The sequence below is a fragment of the Xyrauchen texanus genome, chromosome 1, assembly GCF_025860055.1.
Source record: "Xyrauchen texanus isolate HMW12.3.18 chromosome 1, RBS_HiC_50CHRs, whole genome shotgun sequence".
Lineage (NCBI taxonomy): Eukaryota > Metazoa > Chordata > Actinopteri > Cypriniformes > Catostomidae > Xyrauchen > Xyrauchen texanus.
Genome location: NC_068276.1, coordinates 5,292,983 through 5,307,871, shown reverse-complemented (window position 1 = coordinate 5,307,871; position 14,889 = coordinate 5,292,983). Strand labels below are relative to the sequence as shown.

Below are 14,889 nucleotides of genomic sequence, written 5' to 3'. Positions count from 1 at the left end.
ATGCATCTTAAACTTCACTCAAGCCTGCGTGTCTTCCCGATAGAACCTGTATTTAATGTATCCTAGGTTGCATTTCATTTTATGTCGCATAGTTTTGTTCATGTTCATGGGCATGCATCAAGTGACATTATTTTTGTTGTTGATGTCAACTACAAAATTTACAGGAAGTTTTCTCTCCCTCTTTTAAAAATTGAAGAGCATATTTACTTATATGAGCCCATTATTATCCCATTTGTTACCTAATATTACATGTTTATACACATATTACACAGAAGGAAAGGCTCCTCATTACCATGGTCAGTGTGCTAGTCTTAAATAATAGTAATGATAAAAATAAATGTATGTATTTATAAAAAATAAATACTAGCTGAAACACATCTTGAAACTTTAACTAAAACTGCCACTGTTGATATAAAATGAGGTCTAATAGATTCTACCTTTAGATTATTTCATATGAAACTATAACATTTTGTCAAAATATAACATTTACTTTTACTCATGTAAAATCCTGAAACAAATTTTTAAAGGTGATGTGTGTAATTATTAATATTTTTAACTATTTTGGTAAAGGAGCCCACATCGGGCTGTAAGTAGTGAATAGGGGCCCACATTGTATTACTTTTGAGATACAATGTTCTGCATTGATTTGGTTTTTGTATCTTTTAAGCCCAGAAATAGTTTTCTTAAATTTTCTGAAGTGTATCTGTGACTAATATAATCTACAAAGGGAGATACTTTTCTATCAGGCATTAAAAAACTGAATAATGGCTGAGCTTATAAATGTATTTTATCATCTCTACTTCCCTGTTAATTTATTATTCAATTTAACACTCTACATCAGGGGTCTGTTTACTTGTTTTTTTTCTAAAACATTATCCGTTTACATGCTAAAGGTGGCATGATGTGGGTCTCAATGGTTTGACTTTCAACACTCAACTGAATAACACCGGCTGCATAACTATGAAAAATGATTACTGCAAGAGTTACATTAACATACAGGTTTGAAGGGACTTCAACATTTCTATATTGCACAAATAAAAAATACATATACATATTCATCTCTGGCTTGCTTTTGCTCACATTTCAATGATGCCGAGATCTACTTTTATATTTAATTTAATCACTGAGAAGGTTTACCTGCAAAGTAGCACCAAACATCACAAGCAGCCTCAAGAATGGACACAGAGTAGCCGTATAACACTTTTCCTTGAGCAGAATATTGCACTACAGATCGTTAGATAGTGCAGAGATAGAAATAACGCACTCACGTGCATGGTTGCCAGATTGCACAAAATAAGTATGAAACTAGGCAGAATATTTCCAATTTGTGCAAGTATAAATCTCAAACTGGGGGTGTTGCGTCTCTTATCTGGCAACCCTGAGCATGTTAAACGCTTGTGGAGACGCGTTAGGTCCCAATGCAATTTAACGGAAATATCCAATGAAAAATAAAAACGCTTTTACGATAAATGAGCCGCGGGCCACATTAAACCACGTGGAGGGCCTGATCCAGACCGCGGGCCGTAAATTGCCCATGTCTGCTTTAGCTGTTTGCGAGATTATCATTAAATCTGCCTCGGCAGTCCTAAATTGTCTATCACTTGTGCGGCCGCCGAAATATCTTCAATGGAAGAACCATGGCATTGTTATTTCCCTGCTGTCCACGACCCAGTCCGAATAGACCAGTGGAGAAACACTGCTTTAACTCACACAAACACACACACTCATGTCAGACCCCCTGACTTGTCTCTGACATTTTCCCCACTGTGTGTGTGTGTGTGTGTGTGTGTGTGTGTCGCAAGTTGACGAGTCTGACAGGCAGACAGGGAGGAAAGGAGATGCGCACGCGCATGTGAGATTCTCCGTCCGGTTGTATTTTTTTCTCAATACCGTAGATAAGCAAATGTACATGGTATGATAACCGTCCATTTTTAAACCGTGGTATACCGTGAAACTGGTATACCGCTGCAACCCTAGTATACACTAGTTGTTCTTAAATGTGCTATATAAATAAATTGACCTATGACCTCAAGTCTAGATTATCGTAATGCATTACTAGGTGGATGTCCTGCAGGCTAAACAAATACACTTCAGTTGATTCAAAATGCAGCAGCTAGAGTGTCTTTTTCTAATAAATGTCTATTTTTTACAGCCTGTTCTATAAGTAATTATTTTGTTTATTGTCCTTGTTTTAGATACAGTTATTAAATATTGTTATTTACATAGGTTAAACACACCATTAATGAAATCCTGTTTTATTACATATCCTATTTTAATGGGGATATCATTTATTACAGCTGACTCTTACATGAGCAAACAAGGTTTAAACATCAACCGTAACAAGATCAAATTGAAATGTACGGCTTTTTAATACTTCTGTGTGCAAACTTTGCCGAAGTGGTCCTGGCTGAAATAGTTCTAAACATAAATAACTAATATTGGTATTATACTTTGTTTTCTGCTCTGGCATAATTTCATTTACAGATGCTTTGAAACAACACCTGCAATGAAAAGCGTTATACAAATAATTTGTCTTGACTTTAAAGATGTTTCTTTTTTTTACAGTACTGTAATGTCACATTTGGTAATACACTTACATTGCATAAGAAAGAAAGTCATTCACACCTTGAATATCATGAGGGGGAATAAATGATGAGAAAATTGTCATGTTTGGGTAAACTATCCCTTTAAGTGTGAATTCAGTGTCCAAATGCTTTTTGGGAGCTGATATATGAAATCATACATTGAAATCAACTGACAATCTCTGTGTTATTCAGGATATTTATTTCCACACATTTCAAACACAAAACAGCAAAAACTGTAATGAAAAATAAAAGATATTACATATAAAAATATTGAGCAGAACATTAGGAGAAAATTGTCTTCATCAAGTCTTTATGAGACGAGTAGCAGATCTGCTGTGTTTGACTTCAGAATTATTTCAAGACTTCATTATTCAAATATGACTGCAACATTACAAAGACAAGTATAAGTCCTCCCCAAACCAACAAAAGAGTAATGAACACACAGAAAAACAAGATCAATTACTGAACAAATAATAATAAAACATGAAAGTAGCTCCACTGATGGAGGTAGAGATGATGAAATACAGCTTGATTTAATCTTCATGCAAAACAAAAAAGAGAGAAAAACAGGAAATGTCAAACAAATTATTCAAATGAAATGTTTAGACACAATTTGATGACAATCCAACCTCCTTCCACACCTCATTCACACGTGCTTTAAAAGATACATTTCAGTCTGACTAAAACTAATTCTTCATATAAACTATTTATTCTGACTGAAATATTAGGAATGTAAAGTCAGACTAACAGATCTAGATAATGCGATTACAGCTCGGCTTTATATGTGTTAATAGCTGCATAATTGACTTTGGCATTGTGTGTATTTACACTCCAGAAAGACAGAGGTGACGCACAACATGCATTTAAAACTTCCTCAGCTGACATCATTCCTTCAGATATTTGATAAAACATTGTGTCATGCAGCTCAATTACACAAAAACCACCTGAATTATAAAACTGTGCATGTAAACATACTGACAGTCACTCATCATAGTTGGTGCAGATGAAGTTGAGTTTGTGAGTTTGAGGAAGGCTGATCCAGCGCTGATCTCCTCCAGACTGAACTGCTCCAACTCTCACAGCATCCCTGCAGTCTTCCACTCCTGTCCCGTTACCTGCAGCCCAGTTCTGATAACACAAGATCTCTCCATTCACCCAAAACCAGATGCCCAGAGTGCAGGAGTGACGTAGACCCAACCACACTTCAGCAGTGGAGGCTTTTCTAGCCAATTCCATCACCTGACACTGAATCTGTTCAGAGTTAACTGACACCAGATCCACATGATTCTCTCTGCAGTATCTCAGAGCTTCATTCCAGCTCAGATTCTGTTGAATCAAAACCAGTTTATCTGGACAAAAAAAAACAAAAACAGACCAAAACATCCAGAGATCAAAAACAGAAACACTTTAAAGGATTATATTTAAGGAGGAAGGACTTCATCAGGTTTACACCAGAATATTGTTTTGGGTGTGAGAAGATCTACTCACCTTCATGACAGACAAACTGAGATTTACTATCACAGGTCCAATCACTCCCATTGTCCACGGTCTGACTTGACCCAAACCACTGCACAGTTTTCATTACCCCCAGAATTATCAGGTTGGGATTTCCTCCAGTTTCTGAATGAGGAGTTACTCTGATCTGACCACTCCCATGAGTCTCTGAACAGACCGATCCAGACTCCAGATGTTGTGTTTGTATCATTCCTGATCTTCTCAATCTGTTGATTCTCAGTCTGGTTCCTCACACTGACCAGATCTGTGTGATGCTCTCTGCAGTAAATCTGAGCATCTCTCCACGTCATTGTCTGAAGTACAGGGATGAATCCTTTACTGCTGTCTTTATAAGAGAATAAATAAACAAATCTTGCTTTTGATTTACAGTAATTAAGAGACAAATTATGTGATTTCTGCAGCACTATGTCACAACATGCAGTTGCAAAAATGTTTTACAAAAAGCTTTCTGAATACACCCTCTCTTTGTCATTGGTCAAATAAACAGATCGTCCCACCCCAAACTCACAACACTGGTTGAATCAATGACGCTGCATCAGATTGGCCGAGCCAGCTCAAACAGAGCAATGTTGAAAGTGACAGAAATCAACCTGTGAATGTCTTATGTATATTTGACTGCATATTAAACTGGGATAGGAGAAAGCATTTTAACATTGAACAAATAATGAAGTAAATAAATCACACTGTTTCTCACTGTTCAATCAAATGTTTTTAAAAGCAAATTATTTAAAAGATGAAGAGATTGTGTACAGCACATAATTCACACCACAGACTGCTGCACTCACCATTGTAACATATGAAAGGAAAACTCCCATTACAAGGATAATCATTCCATTGTCCAGGATTCATGTTACTACAGTCACCATCACCATTCGGTTGTCCCGGTACCCAGTTGCGATACTGTGAATTATTTCCTGTGTAGAACGCAGGGTCACCCAGAGACCACCTCCATTTATAACTGACTGTCTTCTGCAGTCCAATCCAGACATGTTCAATCTGACCATCATTCACACTCTTCAGCAGATCTTCTATGTCATTCTTGTTGTTGATGGTGGCCAGATCTGTGTAATTCTCTCTGCAGTATCTCTGAGCTTCAGTCCAGTTCAAATTCTGATTCACAAAGTGATACTGACGTGGAACACATGCAGATGAACTGAAGACAGCTGAGAAGAGGAAAATATAAAGACAAACACAAATAATTCACAGCGATGAGACTGATGTTAGTAAATCCAAAGAAAAAATAATACACACTCACTCACCTGAGAGAATAAAAGTGATGAATGTTTTTTGCTCCATTTCTGAGGAGATACAGACCATTAAAATCTCAGATATGAAAGTATGAAGTTCAGAGATTAATTCAAGATATACTAAATGGACAAACTTTAACAAGACAAAGACAACCATAAAATGATAACAGAAAATAATGAAGAAGACAGTGACATTATAACAGGTCTTACTGGTTTAATGAAAGATCATGAGAGTTTCTCGTCCTCTAGTTGTGTCTGTTTCTCTCTTAATTCCTGTGTGTCTGTGTCTTCTTCCTTCATCAGTTCATACTGATATTCTGGATCTGTTCTTCAGCTCCTCCCATCAAGTGTGCGTGTGTCACTCAAAACATTGTGTTCATTGTGTTTCTTCCTCATTAGGTTTTTTTGTTTTCTCAGCCAATAGATTTCTCTTCTGATGATGACATTGACCTTTAGTGTGTGTTCAGAGTGTTCAGCTGTAGGTGTGTGTGTGTGTGTGTGTGTGTGTGTGTGTGTGTGTGTGTGTGTGTAGCGTGTATTTATCACTTTGTGGGGACCAAATGTCCCCATAAGGATAGTAAAACCCGAAATTTTTGACCTTGTGGGGACATTTTGTTGGTCCCCATGAGGAAAACAGCTTATAAATCATACTAAATTATGTTTTTTGAAAATGTAAAAATGCAGAAAGTTTTTTGTGAGGGTTAGGTTTAGGGGTAGGGTTAGGTTTAGGGGATAGAATATAAAGTTTGTACAGTATAAAAACCATTATGTCTATGGAAAGTCCCCATAAAACATGGAAACACAACATGTGTGTGTGTGTGTGTGTGTGTGTGTGTGTGTGTGTGTGTTGTTGTGTTAAAATAAGAATATGTTGTGACTCTCAGGCTGCTTGATTTGAATAGGAAAGATAAAGAGTTTGTGAATGTGCATGTGTTATAACCGGAAACTAAATTCAAAACATTTGGTCTACAGATATTCATCAGGAAACTCAGTAACCAAAGAAACAAACAAATAATCATAATAATAAAAATAATAAATAAAATAAAAAATAGAAACATTTGTCATTAACACTTTAAAATCTGAAATCACCTGAAAGGTTTGTCTGAGGGTCTCAGGGTAGAAAATATAATTAAAACAGTATTAAAAAACATTATTAATCAATGGACAATCCCCATAGTGATAGAAAAGTGTGTACGCGTGTGCTTGAGTGTGTGTGTGTGTGTGTGTGTGTGTGTGTGTGTGTGTGTGTGTGTGTGCAGGTGTTATAAACAAATCCCAGTCAGGATATTACCTTTAAGTTAAACAAATAACAATTATTTGTGTTGTGTTTAAGTGCTTTTCTTAATTCATTAAACTTTCAGAATTATGAACATTACAGTTAGTCAGGGACTCTCATTTGATAGACAAAATAGTCACGTCATGTTCAGGCCTACATGGAATCTGTACCCACAAGATTCTGCAGAAACCGTCACAGTTCTTCAGGCGCAAGTAAACAATACTTCTAGTGAAATTGAACAAAGAACGGGTAACCACAATGACGGTCACAACCAAAAACAAGGTAGTGATTCAAATATGAGCTGTGACAACAAATAAAAGACCGACAGCATAAATAATGCAGCAAACAGTAACAGATTAATCTGCATAATTCAGTATCAGAATGAGCTTCTCATGTACACAAGAGATTATTTTGGTGATAGGAGAAACAAGTGCACACAGAACATTACAATGAGACAGAATATAAAACAAGGTAGGAGTATAAATAGACACATAATAGGACGTATAACAGAATGGTGTATGTACATGAGCAATTGGTAATGTATGTGCAAGGTAGGGGTATGTACAGTTATTGAATTAAATATGTGAATTTACATATGTATATGAGATATGCATTTACATTATTGCACTATGGGGGAGTCCTGAGGCAGTTTAATTGTTCATGAGGAAAATGGCCTGAGGGTAAAAAAATGTTCTTGTGCTCTGTAGCGCCGGCCAGAGGGCAACAGTTCAAAGAGGGAATTATTCATTCATGTCACGGTGCATTGCAGGGATCCCGATTACCCATCATCTTATTATTATCCACAGACTCCACACCTTCAAAAGTGCTCAAGCTCAACAGAAATGCATTTAAATCTCCATCTAACACTGTTTTAATCATCACTCCTCTAATTCTAGTAAAAATATCATACATGCAGTTTTTATGACCTCATATTTCAAACTACTCTACTTGGTTTATTTATGCTTTAATAATTAATTTGTCACACATCAGGACAATTTAGTGTACTGCTTAATGCTCATACGTAAAATAAAAATACGTGATTAAAAATGGTGAAAAACTTAATGGTGACCAATATTCATGTACATTTTAACATAAAAACATATTATTATATTATTTGTCAACTACCCATGTTGGCCTACAATGTGCTTATTTTTAGTGCATTCTCTTAAAAAGAAAGAAACTAGTTGAAGTGTCTGTTTAATGTTTTACAAATTTTACACGTGGGGCCCATTTTCATGATTGCTGTGGATAGCGCCTCACTTTACGGCTTAAAAAAGGACCCAAACATTTTCTTGAGCAATACAGTCATTATGGTTCTCAGTCAGCTGAGGCGGCTCAGTTGCAGGCTGACGCGGAGCTGACAGCCATGCTTACCCAGACTGGCCCGCGACTGCGTTGGCACATCAACTGCCTCGAGTTGCTGGCAGTACTACTTGCCCTGAAGAGGCTTTTGCCGTTGATCCGGGGCAAGCATGTGTTGCTCCAGATGGACAACACAGCCGCGACGGCATATATCAACCGCCAAGGCGGTCTACGCTCTCACCACATGTCACAACTCGCCCGCCGTCTCCTCCTTTGGAGTCAGCAACGACTCAAGTCACTGCGAGCCACTCACATCCCAGGCTACCTCAACAGCACAGCGGACACGCTGTCGCGGCAGTTTACATCCAGGAGAGAGTGGAGGCTCCACCCCCAGGTGGTTCAGCTGATCTGGAGTCGATTCGGCCAAGCACAGGTAGACCTGTTCGCTTCCCGGAATCCTCCCATTGCCCACTATGGTATTCTCTGACCGAGGCCCCCCTCGGCACAGATGCCTTTGCACACAGCTGGCCCCCGGGGCTTCGCAAGTATGCATTTCCCCCAGTGAGCCTACTTGCACAGATGTTGTGTAAAGTCAGGGAGGATGGGGAGCAGGTCCTCTATGTGGCTGCTTATTGGCCCTCCTGGATTTGGTTCTCGGACCTCATGCTCCTCGCAACAGCACCCCCCACCCCCGGTGAATTCACCTGAGGATGGACCTTCTTTCTCAGGGACAGGGCACCATCTGGCACACGCGACCAGACCTCTGGAATCTCCATGTCTGGCCCTTGGACGGGATGCGCCCCCTCAACAAGGTGCCTTTACGGCCTGAAGTGGCGTCTGTTCGTTCAGTGGTGTTCTTCCCGTGGTGAAGACCCCCAGAGATGCGCAGTTGGATTTGATTTCCTTTCTGCAGGAAAAGTTGGAGGGCCGGCTGTCCCCCTCCATATTGAAGGTGTATGTAGCCTCTATATCGGCACATCACGATGCAGTGGAAGGTAAGTATTTAGGGAAGCACGATTTGGTCATCAGGTTCCTGAGATGTGCGAGGAGATTAAACCCCCCCAGGCCACGCCTCGTTCCCTCGTGGGACCTCTCCGTGGTCCTTCAAGTCCTTCAGGGAGCTCCCTTCGAGCCCCTTGAGTCAGCAGAGCTAAAGGCGCTCTCTCTGAAGACCATCCTTCATCAAGAGGGTAGGGGAACTGCAGGCGTTCTCTGTTAGCGAACTGTGCCTAGAGTTCGGTCCGGCTTACTCTCACGTCATACTGAGACCCCGACCGGGCTACGTGCCCAAGGTTGCCATGACCCCTTTTAGGGATCAAGTGGTGAACCTCCAAGCACTGCCCCAGAAGTGTGTGCTCTTCGCATCTACTTGGACCGCACGCAGAGCTTTAGAAGCTCCGAGCAGCTCTTTGTTTGCTTAGGCGGACAGCGGAAGGGAAGTGCTGTCTCCAAACAGAGGATCACCTACTGGGTCATCGATGCCATCACAATGGCATACTACGCCCAGCACGTGCCGCCCCCTGCTGGCCTACGAGCCCATTCTACCAGGGGTGTTGCGGCTTCGTGGCCATTGTCCCATGGTGCCTCTCTAGCAGACATATGTAGAGCCGTGGGTTGGGCAACACCTAACACCTTTGAGAGGTTCTATAACCTCAGGGTTGGGACAGTTTTGTCCCGTGTGTTATCAGGTGACACAAACAGGTAAGTTTGGGTCAGCTGGCCGGGTGTATCGTTGGGCATAGCGCCTGTCCCCTCCCTTGAGGCGAAGACGAAAGTGTGAACCCCTGTTATGAGCGTCAATAGGCCCCCGTACTAAGGTAAGTGCTCCACATGTGCTGGTTGTCCCCTTCGGCAACCCCGTGTGATGTATATCCCGCAAAATGGTTTCCCTACCGTTAAACCACGTCTTCCTTGGACAGAGGGCCCTCTGCCCTGGGTTGCCGTGTTTGTAGTAACTCCTCCCCCTTTGGGTAGGATCTACCACGATGCTCCGCATGATGTGCTTCCGCTTCTAACCGGTAAGACCGTGTGTGTATTCCACATAACCCCCACCCCCCACCCCCCCTCGGGGCCGGGTGTGATCTACTCGGTGTCCTCCTCCTTGGAGGGACATCCCACAGCTTGGACCATATATTTGGCCCCCAGCCGAACGATTTCGTTCCTTTTACAGGGGAGAATAATAGAGAGAAGGCTGGGCCAGCCAGTCCTTATACTTCTGAGCAGTTAGCAATTAGCCGCTTCATGCCTGCCAGTGTGTTGGGGGTAGTTATGCGACGCCTTTCTGCGCTGGCTATGAGGCACACAGAGGTCTGCCTGTCTCACACCGCCAGACTGCGTAACTCGGTTCAGCTCTTGTGGCGTTTTCTATGGGGACCCCTAGTGTCAACTCATCGACACAACGTTGAGTGAGTGACAGACGGGGAACGTCTCGGTTACTGAAGTAACCTCCTTTCCCTGATGGAGGTAACTGAACCAACTGCTTTGGCACGGCTCCTCAGTGCGATACCTGATGTGTATTTACAGCGGCACTCCTTTTATACCCCTATGTCTGGGGGAGTGGCATGCAAATTCCACACGCCAATTCTCATTGGCCTTTTCTCAAAATCAGAGATGTCTGGGCTCTACAGGAGCGACCCCTAGTGTCAACTCATTGACACAACGTCTCGTTCCCTCCATCAGGTAAGTAACCGAGACGTTTTCATGTTATAAACGTAGAGACCTCATTTGATGTAAGCACTTTATTAATGTTTTGGTTTGATTTGGAAGTGAACAATGACTTAAATTTCATAAAGATTAGGAATATATTGCATGAGTTATATAATTTTTCCTTTTCAAGCTTGACAGACCAGAAAACTTATTCACTGCCATTAAATGGAAAATAAGTCCTGTGAAGACTCTTTAATCTGTGAAGACTCTTTCTCTACAGTTCCCTTCTTACACTCATGAATTTCCATGGTGGTCTATCCTGGTTTATGTTGCTTAGTGCTGGTCTAGCTGGTGGACCAGTATACCATTACTTTTTTCAACAGCAAAACATAGTTTGTTAGGCTGATCAACCATTATAATATTTTTAGTATAGGTAGTTGGAAGGAAGTCTTGCTGGTTTAGAAGATGGTCGGGACATCAGCATCCCATGCTAGAAACAAGCAATAAAAACACAGCATACAATTTTGATGATGACAAAATAATTGTACAACTAGAAAACCACACAAACTCACAATAAATAAATAAAATTAAAAGTTTGACAACTCTTTTGAGATGATCCACCTAATTTGACTTTTTTGACTCCATTGGCCTCAACATCCCTAACAATGTTCTGTAGGGTTGGCTTGGGGATAATAAGGGGTTGTTCAAGAATCCCTTATCCCACAGTAGCTCTGCAACTTTTGGAAGTGGTTATTCTCAAACTCCTTTCCTTTGTCTTGGTGGGTTTTTGATGGGATTCCAAAGCGCAGTATGAAATCAGCAAATATTTTCCTAAATATATTCCAGCTGTCATCCCAGATTTATTTCTGGTTGCATATGCCTGCATGAACTAAGTGAAATAGGCTGTAATCTCGAGGATGTATTCTACTCCCCTCTTTGCTTTTCTCCAGGTGCATGTAGTCGATTAAAATTGTTTGGATTGGAGTTCTTGTTGTTCTGTTGGGCTCCTTTTGTCTTAAACATCGACACACTTTCATGACAATGCTCTATCATCTCTCATTCTCAGCTCCCAAATGTCCCATGTATTCATATACTGTAAGTATTAGCAGATCATCTCTTTGAAGCTTTAAAAGGACAACTAGCTAGATTCAGGAATGTTCATCTCTGATGTATCATTCAGCTCTTCATGTAACGCATACAGTAAGGCATATGTGTTGCAGGTTATAGAGAAAAAGTCAAGTATCCCTTTTTGTTGGGCTTTCAGAGCACCTCCAATTTACTTTATAACTTCTGGTTTGCACACCTGGGAACATTCTCTGTCGAAATCTTTTATGGACCTGTTCCAGGTCTCTATTTGAGAGTAAAGAGATAGTCAGCCAATTCCTCTACCCAATGTTGACCTGTGGCATTGAGGTTTATAGATTTCATGACATATGTCAGCAGGTTGTTATCACTGTAGACCATGAAGTGTGGAGCATGGAACAGGAAGTCACAGAAATGCTCTGTGATGGCCTATTTAAGTGCCAGGAACTCCAGCTTTACAGAGTGCAAATTAAGTTCTTCTCTGCAGGAGTCAGTGTTCGTGACCCATAGCCTACTACTCGGAGCTGACCTTCCATTCGTTAGTACAATTCCACCCCTAATCCTTGTTCCGAGGCATCTACTTGTAGTTCAAATGGCCTCTCAAAGTCTGGATATGACACAATGGTTGGGTTTGACAGGGTGGGTTTGATATATTTCTATCCACTTGACTGGTTGTGATAGAAGTGGTTGAGAGAAAGGGCTTTCTCTATTCTTTGACTTGTTCTTCCTTTCCATTTAGGGTTTTGTCAACAGTTCACATAGAGGCTTTAAAATGTATGTGAAGTCAGCAATGTACGACCTGCAATAAATGAATAAACCCATGAGCTTTCTTACTTCCCGGACAGTGGTGGGTGTTTTATGCTTTAGTACCAGTACAGCCTCAATTTCTTTGGGGTTCAAGTTGTACCCCTGTTCAGAGATGTCACAACCAACATAACAGACTTCCCGCTTGAAAAACACATTTCTTGGGCCTCAGCTTGATATCGCATAGTTTCTGGCATTGAAGTACTCCTGATATCCTCAGTGTGCTTGTCAAAATCCCTAATGAAAACCAGCACATCATCCAGGTAGGGGATGCAGAAATCATCTCTTCATGTAGGCATCCCTCCATGTATCACTGAAAAGTGGCAGGGACATTTGTGAGACAAAGTGGGATCGGCACCCACTCATAGGGCCCCCACAATGTTATCAATGAAGTGCAATTTCTTCTTTTTCAATAGTATCCATCTGCAGAGTTGCAGAGCCATACATCACAGTAGTTCAGGCAAGCAGTCTCAGTTCAGATGTTGGGGCAGAGCTAAAGGCAAAACAGCAATCATTGTGGAGAACACTCTCCACAATGTTATTGTCTTTGTAATAGCTTAATAAATCTATCATTATTTGGTGAACAATGAATCTGTATATTAATGCTTAGTTTTTAACTGCTTACTACTCAATCTCTGCAATTTGCGTCTCTTGTTATTCTTATTGAAGCTTGTATTTTTATATATATATATATATATATATATATATATATATATATATATATATATATATATATATATACGGCAACCTCCAAATACCGGCAGTCCCGGCTCCCCAGACATGGACCCCTTGCCTCCGGACCCACGACTGCTGTTTCCCGGCCGGCCAGTTCTGACAAGTCCAGAGGATGCCTACACAGGACCTCCTCCTCAGTCACTAACACGCTTCTGCCTCCCGACACAACACTACCTGCTCCACCCCGCTGCGAAATCCCGCTGGGTACATAAAAAACAATCGTCCCCTTAGTGCCCCTCGCACAGAGCTTGGACACGTGGCTCTCACTTCCCAATCCGTTGCGCTAGTTGGTCAGGACGAACTGACTCGACTATGCGATTCAGATCACCAGGCCCCCGCCTCCATTCGGCTGTATCCTCTTCACCACGGTGCACAGCAAAAATGCCAGCACCCTACGTGCAGAGATTGTGACTCTTTTACTCAAAGACGCGATATAGCTCGTCCCTCCATCTGAGATGAAGAAGGGTTTCTACAGCCCTTACTTCATCGTATCCAAAAAAGGCGGTGGCTTGCGAACGATCCTGGACTTGCGAGTTCTCAACCGGGCCTTGCACAAACTCCCATTCAAGATGCTCACGCAAAAACACATTTTAACATGCGCCCGGCATCAGGATTGATTCGCAACGGTAGACCTGAAGGACGCGTACTTCCACGTCTCTATCTTGCATCAACACCAACCCTTCCTACGGTTCGCGTTCGACAGCCAGGCGTATCAGTACAATGCCCTCCCCTTCGGCCTGTCCCCTTATCAGACCCAGCCTTAGACCCAGCCTTATCGTTGCGGTGTCCGGTAGGTAGGGGTGGGTATCATTCCAACATTTTCGATAACAATACCGATACGATATTTTGATACCGGTTCCTAAATTATTATTTTTTCGATACTTTGGTCGGGAAAAAAAAACCTGCAGGAAAATGAGGAACACCGGTATTACCGCTGTTTGGATGCTAGGTGGTAGTATGGAATAATTTTCTGTAAACATGGTTAGGGTTAAACTTATACAATAAAGCAAGACACCTTGATTTCAAACTTTGAATTTTATTTTTTATTTATTTTAACTAAAAGTTCAAATGAAACTGGAAAAAATAAGTGCATTTAAAATGTATTGTTGAACTTTTTGAAAGATGGCTTAACAACAGTTGTGAACATCTATATGGCAAAGAAGCTTCCTCCGTGAATTCCCCTTTGGGATTATGAGCACACTCCACGAGGAAGTAGATACGTAGATCAAAGTAGATACGTCTGTATGTCTGTTTTACATATTTGTTTTCTAAACTCTAAACTCTAAAATCAATTTAAATAAAAAAAAATTATAAAATACATGGGTGTCTAAATATGGATTGATCAAGATACAAAATACCTGGGAGTCACGTGATGCTCTTGTTCTAAGTGGCACGTTTTCGCTGAGCTCCCGCGACCATCGCGTTATTTTCTCATTTCTACACTAATAACTGGCTGTTTATTAATTTAATTTTCATCATCCAACTCGTAAACATGTCAGGATCAGGTCCCGCGGCTTCTCAACAAGAAACTAGAAGGGGCCGCATGACAGCAAAAGGTCAACCGCCTACTACTAATCAAGGTAACAAAGATGGTGGTTCTTCAGCTGAACAGTCCAGTCTGGTACAGGCTGTAACTGATAATTTAAGCGCTTTCCTGGACGAGAAATTCGCTCGTTTTGAGTCGACGTTGGACACA

At 41.1% G+C, this 14,889-nt stretch overlaps 1 protein-coding gene and 1 pseudogene across 1 annotated transcript in view; both read right to left on the bottom strand.

Annotated features, from left to right (window-relative positions):
- Positions 1–2,777: 2,777 nt before the first annotated feature.
- Positions 2,778–14,889, bottom strand: part of LOC127646650 (C-type mannose receptor 2-like) — a 365,416-nt gene continuing 353,304 nt past the window's right edge. The window contains exon 6 of the transcript XR_007970950.1: positions 2,778–3,271. The gene's annotated coding sequence lies outside the window, so the exon portion shown is untranslated. The remainder of the gene's footprint in view (positions 3,272–14,889) is intronic.
- LOC127646499 (C-type mannose receptor 2-like) lies at positions 3,253–5,676 on the bottom strand (annotated as a pseudogene).